This window comes from Mus caroli, unplaced genomic scaffold (genome assembly GCF_978045245.1).
Source record: "Mus caroli unplaced genomic scaffold, Mus_caroli_1 scaffold_2, whole genome shotgun sequence".
In the NCBI taxonomy this organism is placed as follows: domain Eukaryota; kingdom Metazoa; phylum Chordata; class Mammalia; order Rodentia; family Muridae; genus Mus; species Mus caroli.
In genome coordinates this window covers 96332978-96349373 of record NW_028227257.1, presented here as the reverse complement: position 1 = coordinate 96349373, position 16396 = coordinate 96332978, and the positions used below count along the sequence as shown (strand labels likewise).

Here is a 16396-nt window from a genome sequence, read left to right as displayed (position 1 = left end):
AAACTTAAAAATAACACTCAACTCACTACCTATAATAACAAGTATATGTGGCAGCAATTTATTTTTTATATTTTTGGGCTTATTTTATAGTAGAATATTCTATGAAATCTTATTGAGGTCTCTGCTTGATCTTTAAGCTGGCATTGTATGTCAGGAGGCTCAACAGGAGAGGTGATTTCCCCCTCCGTACCACACAGCCCTTGCAAACATTTGGAGAACACTATGGTGGGAACAGGAGCATCTTGAGGGAGGCCAGGACCCACAGCTGCTGTAAATACAGAACAATGGCTCTAGTCATGTCTTAAGAAAAATCTGGAACAAATGTGTCTGAGTGACTCCACATTTTAAGTACAGGGGAAAAGATTTCAGTGACTCTTTAAAACATCTGGTAGGCATTGTAAGATGAATAGATTTTTGCATTGGGATTATGTGCAATCCACAGTACTATAGTTGGAGTATTAGCAGAATACAATATGGCTTTTTTATTATTATTATAAACTCTCTGGCCAGTAAGCCTACGGATCTGCTGTACATATTCATTAAGAGATGCATCAAATGTAAATTCGTAGTCAGCTCGACTGAAATAGAATTTCATCTTTGTTTAATGGTGGCTTTTAGGGAGAGTGTGGTGAAGATACTTCCTAATGTCTTAAGTACAAGTAAATTGGAAGTGCTATGCAAAGTCCAGCGGGTAATGCTTCACAGCAGGGTCACTTGGATCTCTTCCACAGTTGACTCTCAAGGAATAAGGAGGGAGGAGAGAAGAGAGAGAGAGATGGAGAAGGGGAGAGAGGAGACAATGGAGGAAGGGGAGGAATGAGACACAACAGGATCTGTGAAGTTTTAGGATAGTATTTAAAACTATAAATATTTGAATGTCTATGACCATCATTCAGGATTTGACAATAAACTCATTGCTACTTGCATGTCTTTAATAACGGTTTCATGGTTGATTTGTTGTTGGTTGATTTTGAATTTTTATAACAAAAAAATTGTAAAAGTTTAAATAGATACTCGAGAGATTGTTCAACTGGGAAAGATAAGTTAGAATTTCAATAAAACCCGGGCTTAGATTACAGTTTGAAATTCCTCTAAAGTTTAGTATAAATAAGGTGAAAACTCATTTTTATGCTTTGTGTAATTATTATTCGTCACAACTATAGATACTTCTGTATTCTTACAATAAAATTTCATTATTTTCCTAAAGGGACACATCTGAATATTACTGATGCAATGCATAGGACCTATAGCTATAGGAAGTTTTGAATTTTATCAACTTACTTTCTTAAGTGACTTTTTAGTCATCTGTTTTGCTTACAAGAAATGTATCAGGTCACGCTGCCAAACAGAGGTGTTTCTCAGCTTAAATGTAAGGAACCCGAGAACAGGGGTATTTTGGAGTTACAATTGTATATATGCATATATAACATTTCCCTCTAATAAATATTTGTAGATATCTCACTTTCAAAGGTTTTAGCTTTTTATCTTTCCTAGAAATTAAAAAACAGTAGCTTACCTCTGCATCAACTATATAACCAAAACTAAGAATTATACAAAAAAATTCCCAAAGTATTGTAAAAGAGAAGAATAAAGCATTATGATAATTGGGAGTATATCAATAAAATACCCAGTTTGAGCAAAGGCTAGGTGAGTACACAGAGACACACAGTACACAGAGACTTCCATCTTTGTGAGTTCAGGAGCATCGCTGAATACTCTTGTTGAGTGTTATCTTGAAGGTCAAGTCATTGAGAGCACAACAGACATATGTTGGGGAATAATTGTTTCCTCTGAACACAACATGAACTTTTTCATCATGGAGCAGAGAATTCAATGGTGACTTAGAGAATATCATGGCTCTGTAGTCATGGTAATGAGATATGTAAAATAACACTGGGTGTATTGCAGTGATAATGAGGATGTTAAAATACCAATAGGATGAAGGGAAAGAGTCAACAGACTTTTACCTGTGATTCTAGCCTCTCTGCCCCTACCTGCCTTTGCTTCACATACTCTTGGAGGATTGTGCTAGAGTATATGAAATATGGAAGCGAGTAAGACTTTTCAGTATTGTAAATGTTATAAGCCTCCTATTCTGTAAACAATTCCTCACCCATGTTCTTAAAGCCCAAGACTCAGTGCTTCACCTAGCTGGACTTACCCTGTCATTTCTTTCATCTGTCATTGGTTCCCTATTTGTGCTGAATAGATGTCTTCCTAGGGAAAGAAACACAACATGAAAAGACTTTTAGAAAACAGGGTAAAGTTGAAGAGAAAGTCCTGGTTTATATCATGACTACATTCTTAGAGCTTTTCCTTTGTTATTAATGAGCTGGGAGTTATGAATGTCTTTGTTCTAGTGTTTATCCTGCCAGCTCTTTACTAATAAGACCGAAATTCTCTCTCTTCTGTGCCAAAAGGAGAAGTGAACACATGGACCCATCCCTGAACCAAAAGCTGTCTCTAATTGATAACCCTTTGCAAATGAAAATTCAGTTGCTGCCATAAGGATCTCACTGAGGAAACCAACTACTCCTAAGGGTAAGCTGTTGTGTCCAGCAGTAGATGACTGTCTTAGTCAGGGTTTCTATTCCTGCACAAACATCATGACCAAGAAGCAAATTGGGGAGGAAAGGGTTTATTCGGCTTACACTTCCACATTGCTGTTCATCACTGAAAGAAGTCAGGACTGGAACTCAAGCAGGTCAGGGAGCAGGAGCTGATGCAGAGGCCATGGAGGGATGTTCCTTACTGGCTTACTTCCCCTGGCTTGCTTAGCCTGTTCTCTTATAGAACCAAGACTACCAGCCCAGAGATGGTTCCACCCACAAAGGGCCTTTCCCCTTGATCACTAATTGAGAAAATGCCTTACAGTTGGATCTCATGGAGGCATTTCCTCAACTGAAGCTCCTTTTCTCTGTGATAACTCCAGCTGTGTCAAGTTGACACAAAACTAGCCAGTACAATGACCAACAGAAAAAGAAACTCGGTGACATCTTTGGAGGTTCTTCATCTCATAGTCTCATGTCAATATTTAAACACACACACACACACAATTATATCACACGTAAAATGTTTTCTAGCTTTGTGTTTTTATTGGATTTCTGAGTGTGTGAACAAGTGTGTCTCTGCTTCTATATGTTTCTTGTACCTTTTCTTGTTTTTTTTCCCTTCTGTTTGTTTGTTGTGTATTATTCTGATGTGTTAGTTTTTTTCCTAATCTCATTACATTTTATTAGGTTTTTATGCCTCAAAAGCCTGTTGTTTGTTTTCTAATAGAGACATAGAGGGGAGGGATCTAAGTGGGAATGGAGGTGGGGAGGAATGAGAAAGAGCAGAGGGAGAAGGAACCATGATCCAGATCTGTTCTTGAGAAGAAAAATCTATTTTCAATTTACAAAAAAGAAAAGATTGGCTATAGAATATCCAGAAGTTCTGGCTTTTTGAACACTAATTTACCTCATTGTATAATTCTTTGGTTTTTATCATTTGCTTCTGTGCTTACTTAAATAACAAATTCAATTTTACATTACATTCATTTTCTTTTCTGCTCATTATGCTGACTTAAAATTAAAAGCAGAACCATGATTTTCATTCTAGAAACTCCTTTTCATTCTACAAGGCACATTTCATAAGGTTTCTTATATTTAAGAAAAAAACCCAATAGACTCTTCTTTCCTTTAACTTAATACATGCCACCTGTTCAAAGGCATGGCCACCATTCAGCACCTCAAACAGAAAGTTGATTTTACTGTTTTCAGGAAAGCTGAGCTTGAGAAGACATCAGTGTCACTGAACAAAGCACAAAAGACTGTGTACTGGTGTGAGGCTGTCATTGATCGCTTGGATCAAGGGCTACTTGTTTCTATGGCCAAAGAACAGTCAGTGTTTATTAGGGGAATAGAAACCATCCATTCTGACTCTTGCTTTGGTTATTCAGAGTCTGTCTCTATGAGCTACTTCTCCATAAGTCATTGAGTCAGTGAATGTTCCTGCCCTACCCAAAGGGGTGAGGCTAGTGAACTGGAAGGTAGTGGATTACAAACAACCTGCAGACAGAGGCATTTCCTTTGGGGACATGCTCCCACACACACATCTTTGTTCTCATGGTTTACTTGGTATGAAAAGTGACAAATGATTCTGGTTATTACTGCACTGATAAAGTCATTTTAATATTATTATAGTTATAGTAACATTTTTTTGTATTTTTGTTTCTGCAAAGTGCTCTATTAGATTGCAAAAATACTGATTTTTAAAAAATACTTGTAGTATGAAAAAAATTATTCATTTGCCTTTCTTCTCAGTTTGGAAGTTTTAGGTTCTCATTAGCAGAAAAATACTTTTGGGGAATTTGTCCTAAAAAGAGGAATTGTTTTATTTTCAAATCATTAACTGGCAAAACCATGTAAGTTTCACTGTTAATGAAATTAACAAGCTAATTAAGAACCATTTATTTTGAGGTCCTTGATCCACTTGGATTTGAGCTTTGTGAAAGATGACAAATATGAATCTATTTTCATTTTTCTACATACAGACTGCCAGTTAGACCAGCACCATTAATTGAAGGTGTTTTCATTTTCCCATTTTATATTTTTGACTTCTTTGTCAAAGATCAAGTGTCCGTAAGTGTGTGGTTTTACTTCTGGGTCTTCAATTTTATTCCATTGATCAATGTGTCTGTCTACGTACCAACACCATGCAGTTTTTATCACTATTGCTTTGTAGTAGAGCTTGAGATCAGGGATGGTGATTCCCCCAACAGTTCTTTTATTGTTTTGTTTTGTTTTCCAGTTCTTTTATTGTTGAGAATTGTTTTCACTATTTTGGGTTTTTTGCCTTTCCAAATGAATTTGAGAATTGTTCTTTCTATGTCTTTGGAGAAATGTGCTGGTATTTTGATGGGGATTGCATTGAATCTGCAGATTGCCTTTGGTAGGATGGCCATTTTTATTATGTTAATTCTGCCAATCCTTGAGCATGGGAGAGCTCTCCATTTTCTGAGATTTTCTTCGGTTTCTTTCTTCAGAAACTTGAAGTTATTGTCATACATATCTTTCACTTTTTTTGGTTAGAGTTACCCCAAGATATTTTACATTATTTGTGCTATTGTGAAGGGAGTTGTTTCCCTAATTTCTTTCTCTGCCTGTTTATTATTTATATAAAGGAAGGAAGGCTACTGATTTATTTGAGTTAATTTTATATTCAGCAACTTTGTTGAAGTTGTATAACAGCTGTAGAAGTGCTCTGGCAGAATTTTGGGGGTCGCTTATGTATACTATCATATCATGTCATATCATTTACTTCTTTGCCAATTTTTATCACCTTGATCTCTTTTTGTTGTCTTATTGTTCTAGCTAGAACTTGATATATATATATACATATATATATACATATATATATATATATATATATATATATATATATATTACTATATTGAATAAGAATGAGGAGATTGGGCATCCTCGTCTTGTCCCCGATTTTAGTGGGATTGCTTCAAGTATCTCTCCATTTAATTGGATATTGGCTGTTGGTTTGCAGTAAATTGCTTTTTATTGTGTTTAAGAATGGGCCTTGAATTCCTGATCTCCCCAATACTTTTAACATGAAGGGGCATAGAAGAGAAAGTGGTAAAGACCCTTGAACTCATTGGCACAGGGAGAAGTTTCCTAAACAGAACTCCAATGGCTCAAGAATTGATGAATGGGACCTCTTGAACCTGGAAAGTTTATGTAAGACAAAGGACATAGTCACTGAGAAAAATCAGCAACCTACAGACTGGGAAAAAAATCTTCACTAACTCCACATCCGATAGACGACTAATATCTAAAATATATAAAAAAGCTAATTATCAAAAAACCAAACAACCCAATTTTAAAAATAGAGTATAGACCTAAACAGAAAATTCACAACTGAGGAATCTCAAATGGTTGAGAAACACTTAAAGAAATGTTCAAAGTCCTTAGTGATCAGGGAAATGTAAAACAAAATGCCCCTGAGATTCCACATTATACCAATCAGATTGGCTATGATCAAAACCACAGGTGACAGCACATGTTGGTGAGGATGTGGAGATGGAAGAACACTCCTCCATTGCTGGGGAGATTGCAAACTGGTACAATCACTCTGGAAATCAATCTGGAGGTTCCTCAGAACATTGGAAATAGATCTACCTGAAGATCCAGCTATAGTACTCGGGTATATACCCAAAAGATTCGCCACCATGCCACAGGGGCACGTGTTCCAATATGTTCATAGCACCTTATTTATGATAGCCAGAAGCTGAAACTGTCCCACAAAAGAAGAATGGATACAGAAAATGTGGTTCATTTACACAATGGACAACCACTCAGGTATTAAGAACAAGGACATCATGATTTTTGCAGGCAAATGAATGGAACTAGAAAATATCATCCTGAGTGAGGTAACTCAGACCCAAAAGGATATGCATTGTATGTACTCACTAATAAGTGGATATTAGCCACAAAAAAGCCATATGAATACACAAGATTCACAGAATTCAAAAGGCTCAACAAGCTGAAGTGCACAAGTGAGGATGCCTCAGTCTCACTTGGGAGAGAGAAGAAAGCAATCACAAATGGGGAGGCAGGGAGGGACTTAGGAGGGAAAGTGGACCGGGTTGGGGGCAGTGGGGGTAGAAGGGATCCTGATCTGGTGTTGGGTGATGGAAAAGGACTGAAGTCCTGAGGGGCAGCAGAAAGAATGGAAATAGGCAACCTCAGGAGGTAGGAGGTGGGGGGGGGGACCCTCCAGCATGCACTAGAGACTTGGGATATGAGAGATTCTCAGGACTCAGAGGGAGGGACCTTAGATGAAATGTCCAACAATAGGAAGAGGGAACTTGTAGAGCCTACCTCCAGCAGAATGACAGGGTATCAAGTGAGGGATGGGGTTGCCATCTAACAGTCAAAAACTCTGACCTATAATTGTTCCCGTTTTAAAGAACTGCAGGGACAAAATATGGAGAAGAACCTGATGAAAAGGAGATCCAGTGATAGGCCCAAGGTGGGATCCAGCTCAAGGGGAGGTCTCAAGGCCTGACACTGAGGCTATGGAGCACTCACAAAAAGGGACCAATCATGACTGCCTTCCTAAAGACCCAACAAGCAGCTGAAAGAGTCAGATGCAGATATTTACACCCAACCAATGGACAGAAGCTCATGATCCCTGTGGTTGAATTAGGGAAAGGCTGAAAGAAGCTGAGAAGGAAGGCGATTCTGTAGGAGGACCAGCAGTCTCAATTAACCTGGACCCCTGAAATCTCTCAAACACTGGACCACCAACCAGGCAGCATACACCAGCTGATATGAGGCCCCCAATACATATACCACAGAGGACTGCTGAGTCTGGGTTCAGTTAGAGAAGATGCACCTAACCCTCAAGAGACTGGAGTTCCCAGGGAATGGGGAGGTCTGGTGGTTTGGTGGGTGGGAGGGTGGGGACATCCTCGTGGAGACAGTGTGGGGGAAGAGGTATGGGATGTGGAACAGTCAGAGGGTGGAACAAGAGGGGGCTAAAATCTGGAGTGTAAAAAAGAAAGATTAAATAAAATAAGAAAAACTCATTAAAACAGATTTCAAAAGAAAAAAAAGAACCATTTATTGATAACTAGAAATATTTGTATTTATTAATATTATTAAGATGGGTTTTAAAATATCATCTACCTATAAGCCATTATCAACATAAACATATATTTATCCAAGGAAACAGAGAGAGTGAGAATGATTTACTACTCTTTGCAAATTTAAATTTATAACTATAATCATGTGTTTCTATGTTAGACTTAATTTATCCCATATGTCACTAATAATTACGTGGAATTAAGATATTCACTTCTCTCATTAAGCTCTGTAGGAATATAATTAATAATTTATTCATTATTATTTGTATACTACATTTTAAATACCTTGTATATAATGTAGCATGCCTCTGCCCACATTGTTGCCATAGCAACAGTGTTGGTCCTTTTCTCAATCGCGGCGTCTGATGCTGGTTAAGTACACTGGCAGTAAGTCGAATAATAAAGGGCTTTATTATTACAGTATGTGTTATAGAGAGTTAATAAAACAATTTGTGTTTTTTTTCACCAAACAAAAGATCAGTTAACTATAGCCTGTAGGTGATACTCTTTTTCCCATTTTTGTGAATAATAATTTAGTGGAATATATCCAGAGTAATATTAAATATAGACGATGACGGTTTTTGTGTTTTGGTGGCATACCTGAGTGCAATAATCCCTTGATATCAGTAGGGAATGAGATTCAGGACCTTTTCCTTGAATGCCAAAATCTGTAGATGGTTAAATTCATTATAATAAGTCACATTTACTTGTAACCTCCAAAGAGTCTCCTGTGCTTTAAACCTTTTCTATACTCATAATGGGCAACAAAATACAAATGTTACTAAATGATTGATATAACACCTAATGTACAGAATTACTAGTAGAAAAAGTATATCTGTTTGTTACTAATAAAATTAAAAGTATTTTAAATCTATTGTTTATTGATTCTGGAGATGCAGAAGCCAAGGATACAGAAGGCCTATTGTGTATACAACAAAAACCATTTAGTACTTCAGTCTCTGGACCCAGGTTAGTTCACTCTGTAGATCTTCTTGCAGTCCCTTTGATCCCTCTGGCTCCCTCAGTTTTTCCAACCACTCTTCCATAAGACTCTCTGAGCATCGCATAATGTTTGGCTATGGGTCTCTGCATTTTTTTCTGATGTCTGCTGGGTGAAGCCCCTCAGAAGACAGTTATAGACTCCTGTCTGCAAGCATAGTAGAGTATCATTAATAAAAGAATATGTAAGGGCTGGACCTAGGCTCCTACACAAATGTAGCAGATATGCAGCTTGGTCTTCATGTAGATCCCCTAACAATTGGAGTGGGGGCTGTCTCTCACTCTGTTGCATGTCTTTGGATTTCTTTCCTCTAGCTGGACTACCTTGTCTGGCCTCAGTGGGGGAGGATGTCCCTAGTCCTGATGGGACTTGATGTGGTCAGGGTGAGCTCCTATGGGGAGTTTTCCCTTCTCTGAGCAGAAAGGGAAGGGGGTATCGGGGGAGAAGTGTGTGAGGGTAGAACTGGGGAAAAAAAGGGAAAGGAGCTGTAATATGGATGTAAAATGAATGAATGAATGAATGAGTGAGTAGATAAAAAAAAAAGGAAATCATTTTGATCAGTGGACCAAAATTATTTACTTTGTTTCTTTCTAATATAAATGAGCTAACCCATGATTAAAATTCAAAGTAAGCATTGTAAAAAACTTATGTATTTTATTTATTACTTAATATTTTATTAGGCATAAAATGCTGGATATTATTTCAATACTCAAGTGCTATGAGGTTTATTAAAGTGCTTGCTAGAGTTCTTGTAAGTCACATCTTCAGTTCAACCAACATTTTAAAAATTCATTGTGATTCACTTTCATAGATATGTACTTATCTGACTGCCCAATGCCATAAGCTACATTTTGAACATCATACTCAACCAAGTTGTCTATAGATAACTGATATAATTTAAGTTTTTGGAGGCCATGATATTTAATTTTTAAGAAATTATAGCTTCTGGGTAAACTGATGATTGAGAAGCAACCTCTGCCAGACATGATCACAGAGAGGAGTCAATGTACGAGTGAACAGATTCTGTTCAAAAGAGAGGAAGAAAGGAAAAGAGGAAGAGCTTTGGGCATTCACAAATGGGACAACAGAAAGGCTCAAAAGTGGGGAGCAGAATTATGTAGTGAAAAGAAGTCAGCCAAACCAAGCATGGTTCTAGGCATCAGCTCCCCATGTAGTCCCCAAAAGGTGACTCAGGAGACCATGATAAAGTAACTGTTAATCTTATACATGGGACAAACCCACAGTCTCAAACCCAGTTGGGAGTCTTGTGGAGACACTGACTCCTTTGTCAGGATGAGTCAGCAGTACACAGAAGTTCTATGTTGTCCCTCTTTTTATATGTGAGAGTTGTGGCCAGGTGTCATGTTAAGAAGAAAGTGATTAGGCTGTGGGATAATTCAGCTGGTGTAGAACTTGCCTAGCATTGTGCAACACTATTTCTAATAAAATGTCAACAGATAGGGAACAGATAACAGATCAAAGTAGGGATACCATCAGAATCTAAAGGTGTGAACTGATAAAGATTTTTGGGTTACTTAGAGAAATATGGGTGAAGGGCTACTTACAGGAGCAGAAACAATTTAAACTAGCTACATCATCAACCCTCCTTAGCATGGGTGACAACTCACAAAAGCTGGACATGTCCTGGAGCATACTATACAGCCTGTGAAAGTTCAGCAGATTGGAAGGTGTCCTCTCCGGGTGGCTCAGCTGGTCTGAGCCTTTCCTAGCTAAGTTTATGAGTATGTTTCTTCTAGGCAGCTTGCTTCTTCTAGGCTGCTTCTTCAATGCATCAATGCATATCATATTGATATGCTAGAACCATATCAAAACTTCTTCCAGGCCACTGGGCTTGTTCAGTCTTCTTTGCAGCTTGGTTTGTCAAAGAGCCAGTCTCAGCAGTATTTGTTGCTTATATACTTTTGAGGGGGGAGGAGCCTATAATATAGGGTCCGTTTCAGGCATTTCCTTTCTATTTTTTTTTTAAATTCCTGTCTTAAAGAGCTTTCCAGAAGGTTGGTGTGTTTCACCTCTCCTAAGAACATTCTATTATTTGACCTCCTCATGAAACAACCTCTTGCTTCACCTCCAATTTTACCTGGGTCCTATGTCTCCAAGATGAGAAGTTCTAATCTAGGGGAAATCTATACACAAATATGTATGAGGCCCTGGGTTTGATCTCTCAAGCTGTAGAAATGGGCTTGGAAGCACTCACTGGTAATACACCTTAGGAATTAGTGGCAGAAGGCTCCTAAGTTCAAGCTCATGTTTATGTAGTACTGCAAAGCAAGTCTGGGACATTAGATCAAGTCTTAAAAGGAAAAAATAAGAGATGGAAATAGTTTAGAACTTGCTAATATCGGGGCCTGAATGCAGGAAACAATTGTGTTAAGAAGCTTGATGTAACCAGCTAGACCTGCCAGCTGAAAGGGAGCCCTTGTGGGGCAGTCATGGAAAATGGAATGGGAGGCAGGGACACTGATAACCTGAAAGTATAGGAGATGAGGGGCTTGGTCAAGCAGTAAAGTTGATAGCCACACTGTTGGGGAAAGTGGCTATCATCTCTGCAGTCATCTCGGGCTATTTACTTACAGGTGGGACTTTTCCACCCTCACAAGAGACTTGTTTTCCTAGCATGATGTTATTTGCAAGAAGCCCACCACAGCTGAATACACTTTGATAACATATTGTTTTTCTCCTGTACAAAATGGACTTATGGTTAAGTGTTTCCAGTGATAATCCCCAGCAAGTGCATATATACCTATAGCTGCCTTCCAGTAAAAGAGACTTGAGACTTGATCCTTGATCAGATAGCCTGTCTTGTCTTCATTCTTCGAGTCTCTTGCCCCTCAGTCCTCACTCTCTCTCTTGCAGACACCATTGACTGACCGGAGGACTGGGTCACCACACCAACTTAGGATAACAGGAGTTTGGTAAATCCTGGAGCCAAGTATCTGCCATGGGCTCACTGCTGTAGGATCCAGCAGAATGCTTGATACCCACAGCACATCCCTCTTGCATGGTCATTAGTGCTTAAGAGTTTGGAAGCTAGAGAGGCAAGTCTAATGATGTAGATCTTAGAGCTATGGCTGTTTCCATCACTCCCAAACCACTTGAGCGACAGCTCCCAGAATGTGTAGCCAGCCCAGATAGTTAAAAATTAGGTTGTTTGGGGTTGCAGAAGAACTAGCCATGCCAATAGACTGTAAAGCTAAGTGTAGCCAAGAGAAAACCCTGGTGTGCAAAGAAGGGAAGAAACTACTGAAGCAAAGACAGCTCTGGTGTCATCCACTATCTACTACAAGCCTAGAACCAGAATAAATTGGAGGAAAGACAAGTGTGTGTAACATACAATGGACAAAAATCTTATATACTTGTATGAAAACAGAATGAAACCCATTTATATATAAAAATAATATGCACTAGTACTTTAAATGTAAGTCAAAATAAACCATTACAAACCTCAAAATTAATAGTAAAACGTATCAGTAAAATAAGCAATGAAAAAGTCATTATATCTAAAGGTTAACAATTAAGAAAAAGAGCTCTATCATTCTTGAGTTTAAATAGTTAGATGAATGGAGTTTATTTCCTAAATTATAGCATAATAACTGGATTAAAGAGCAAGGAAAAATAAAATAAATATAGAACTCAAGAACATTTACAAGCACAACAAATAAGGAGAGTAGAAGGAAAAACATTATTAAAGACAGAGGGAAATGCAAGAAACAAGGAATATATCTAACTAGGGCTGGGAGATGGCTCAGTTCATATGGTGTTTGTTGTGTACATATGAGAACTCAGGTTTGGATCCCTAGCATCCATAAGAACCCAGTCATCTCAGTACAGTTTACTTCCATAATGCCAGCACTGGTGATATAGAGACAGACAGATCCCTGGATCTGGAGCACTGTACCTCCAGTCTAGCAAACCGGTAATCTCCAGATTCAGTGAGAAACTACATCTTAAAAAGTAAGATGGAAAATGATCAAAGATAGCCATCACCAACTTCCAGCCTCTACATAAACATAGACATCTGTGCTCGCTTAACCTCCCAAACATGGACACCTGCACACAGCATTCACCAACACACACACAAAGGCGATATACAGCATATACATCCAACAACTGATTATTTGCAGAACAACACAAAAGTAATTTTTGTATAACCTAATGAAATAAAATAAGATTCTAAGAGCAAATATGGCAACCTTATCTTTCTTCTTTCAGATTCTTTGTGCCTGAAAATGAACCTGCTGCTTGTGAGGCACTGATCTTCTGGAAAGCACTGGCAACAAATGAAGCAGAGGTTAAACCAACGTGAACCATGAGATGTTACCCCACCATCTTCAATTAGAGATGCTAGCACGGCTGGCAGTGACATAGAATAATATGACTAAAGCTCAGCTAGCAAGCATTAAGTACAGAGGAACCTTCCAGTTTATGATTCTTTCAAGCAAATTATTCAAAGGATGCAGTGTTGCAAAAGATGATCTGATAAAACCAAGAGCAATTCCAAGCGATAGCAACCCACTAATATTTAAACAAGGAATGAATCATCAAACACTTTTAAGCTTGTATAAGTCATAAAGCAGAAATGATCAGATTTCATGAATGGAAGTGAGGACAGATAGAGGAGAGGTAATAATTTTTTAAAATGGTTAAGATTTGACTAAGTGAAGGACAAACACTTTTATTTTTCCATGATGAATTTATCCATTTAGTATTTTTTTTAGCGTTTCAAAGTTTATTAATAAAGAAGGAAAAGATAGCTCAGAATGGCTACTTATCTGCTGCTCCAGCTGTTGGAATTCATCCTGAAATCGGGGACTGGAGTAAAGAAGCATCCGGGCTTACATTTACCTGCCAGGACAAAGAAAAGCTGTTTTAGGATGTAAGGGTACTCAGAGAAGTGACCATCTTCTCCATCCAAAGCAAACTACTAGGAAAACAACTAGTAAATACAAATCAAAGTATTTTTCTAACTACGACTAAAGGAGATCAGTAGAGCAGACAACTTTCAGTGATGGATTTTAAAATATAATTATGAATATAATTACATCAGTATGTTCTGGTTAAGAACTTAGTATGAACATAAATAAGGACCCTGAAATGGAAAGGACACAGTGATAGGAAAACTAATATACTTTTCCAATTTTAAAAAGCCATAGGTGGGAAAAGGCAGCATTTAAGGTACTGGCATATAGCAATCAGAAAGAAAGAACATAGGCAGAGTTTGCTAGATGGCAATAGGTAGGTTTACTTTTTGTTTCTTCCTGTCAAATGGTAGTTTCTGGTCATGATGCTAGATAGAAAGTGTGCATAAAACTGCAAACTAAACTAACTAGCCTTTTAAATGATAGAAGAAATCAAGAAGTGGCAATTAGCAATCACATAGATTGATAAAATTAAAGATAAAAATTGACAATAAAAAAATAGAAAGTACGTGACATAAAGAACAGAATCATTGCCCTGTGAACTGCATGTGCTGGGCATGGTATGCCTCTGTAACTCCTCCATCTGAGGGACAAAGACAGGAGGATGCTGAGTTCAAGGTCAGTCTGGGTTGCATCTGGACATCCTGTCTCAAATGGCAGCAGCAACAAAAGATAATTAACTCAAGGAAATTGACTTATATGCTCTTTCAAAGAAAACAAGATAAGTAATGAAGAGAGGTCGTTAATGAAGAGGATGGAGACAGGCAAAGGAATTATCTGCACTCACAAATTAAACTGAGTAAGAATAAGATATCATAATAATAAGAAAAAAAAAAAAGAAAGAGTATAACCAGTCAAGACAACCAAAGATGACAAAGGCAGATTCCATGACAAAATTGAAGGTACAGTTTACAAATACAGAACATCATAAAACCCTGAAGATAAAAATTGGTCCATTTAAGAATACCAGAGCCAGAGGAGTCAGGGACTTACCAGGAAAATGTCAATTGAACAGGACTCACATAAACTCTCAGAGATACATCCTCTGCATACATATTATGGCTGAATAGCTTGCTGTTCTTGTGAAAACTCAGTGGAACCAGGGGTGTGCCCGACTCTTGCCTTCTTGTGCAACCCTTTCCCCCTACTGGGTTGCCTTGTCCAGCCTTGATGTGATGCTATGTGCCTGGTCTTAATGTAGTTTGTTATACTGTGTTTGGTTGATGTCCCTAGGGGGCCTGTTCTTTTCTGAGGGGATTTGGGATAGATCTGGAGGAGAGGGGAGGAGGAGAGGCTAGGGGAGAAGGCTAGAGGTAGAGGAAGGAGTGGAAACTATGATCAGGATGAAATATATGAGAGAATAAGAATTTAAAAGGAAAACAGAAAAAGGATACCAGAATGTTATTAGTTTTGTAGACTTTTATAGGATTGTTGAATAACAGCAAGTCAAGAGATTCAACTGCTTCTAGGATAAATATACAAGATCCCTGAATTTCTACATATTATATTTTTCACATTTCTATGAATTCATCCAAAATTAGCATTTCAAAGCATAGAGATTTTACAGGGTACTAACTCTCATCACACACAAGTTACAAATAACAAGACACTATGGACATACTACTTTAAAATCAATAATTAAGTTCATAATATATCCTTGGATAAGGAAGAATGTTAGTTAAGAAATCATAAAGTCTGTTGCAAATAAGGAAGAGAAGAAAAAGAAACTTGTCTATGGGAGCCTAGGAAAGAAACTCATTTAACAATTACAAATTAGAAGCTCATGCGTCTAGGGATGACGTAGGAGCGAGTAGTTAATAAAGATGAAAACAGTAGCAGGAAACAGTTGATGAAGCAAAACAGTGGAGATTAATGAAATAAAGAGCAAAGAAAATAAAGTACTAAAAAGAATGAGTCCAATAGTTTATTATCTTAGGAAACCAATGCATTAGATAACCCTCTTAGAATCTTGAAAAAAAAAAAAGTGGGACAAAATAGATAATACAAAGCCAGAAAATAATTTAAAGTAATTAAAGGGATTGAAGACAATATGATAGAGTAATCTATGACAATAGACTTGAATACCAGACATCATCAGTTGTGTATTAGCAGGATAGAAACTAACAAAGACATTTTAAAGTTTTGACCCAGAATTGTTCCTGTCAAAAGGAAATGCAGGGACAAAGAGTGGAGTAGGCCATCCAGAGACTGCCCCACCTAGAGATCCACCCCATCTACATTTCTAAGTGAAGTTTAGTCAATCAGAATTGTAGCAACTTCATTTTTTTAAAGGTATTTTCTAAGGTTCCCTCACAGCCCTGTCTGTCGAGGTTATGTCCTTTTCTAGAGCTCATTATCTTAAATGGTTTAAAGTGTTTCTGAGGGAGACAAAGGCCACACAAGACATCTGTCTGAGAGAGTTTCTCGTCACTGGCAATACTGTCATTTCATGATGTCATGGCTGACTGAGTCTACTGCAGAAGGTTGTGTCCTGCATTGTGCATAGATACTGTAGGGCACAGCATTCTTGGCCTCTACCTATTAGACAACACATCCTCCCCATTTCCCAGCAGAGCTTATGCAATAATGAGATGAGAGATGTACCCAAGCTGTACCAATACGCAGTTTGGGCAGAGCCTAGGCACTTTCTTTCTCTGTCCTAAACTAATTCCTAGAAATGTGAAAAATATAGTATTTAGAAATTCAGGGTTTGCGTATATTTATTGTAAAAGTACTTAAATCTCCCGACTTACTGTTACCCACCAATCCTATCAAATTCTACAAAAGTAATAACATTCTAGTATTTTAAAAATTGTATTA

The 16396-nt window shown here is 37.8% G+C and overlaps 1 long non-coding RNA gene across 1 annotated transcript in view; it reads left to right on the top strand.

Moving 5' to 3' along the window:
* Positions 1-13630, top strand: part of LOC115029391 (uncharacterized) — a 46596-nt gene extending 32966 nt beyond the window's left edge. Inside the window, exons 3-4 of the long non-coding RNA XR_015045241.1 lie at positions 2421-2541; positions 12870-13630. This is a non-coding gene — a long non-coding RNA (uncharacterized LOC115029391). The remainder of the gene's footprint in view (positions 1-2420; positions 2542-12869) is intronic.
* Positions 13631-16396: the final 2766 nt, after the last annotated feature.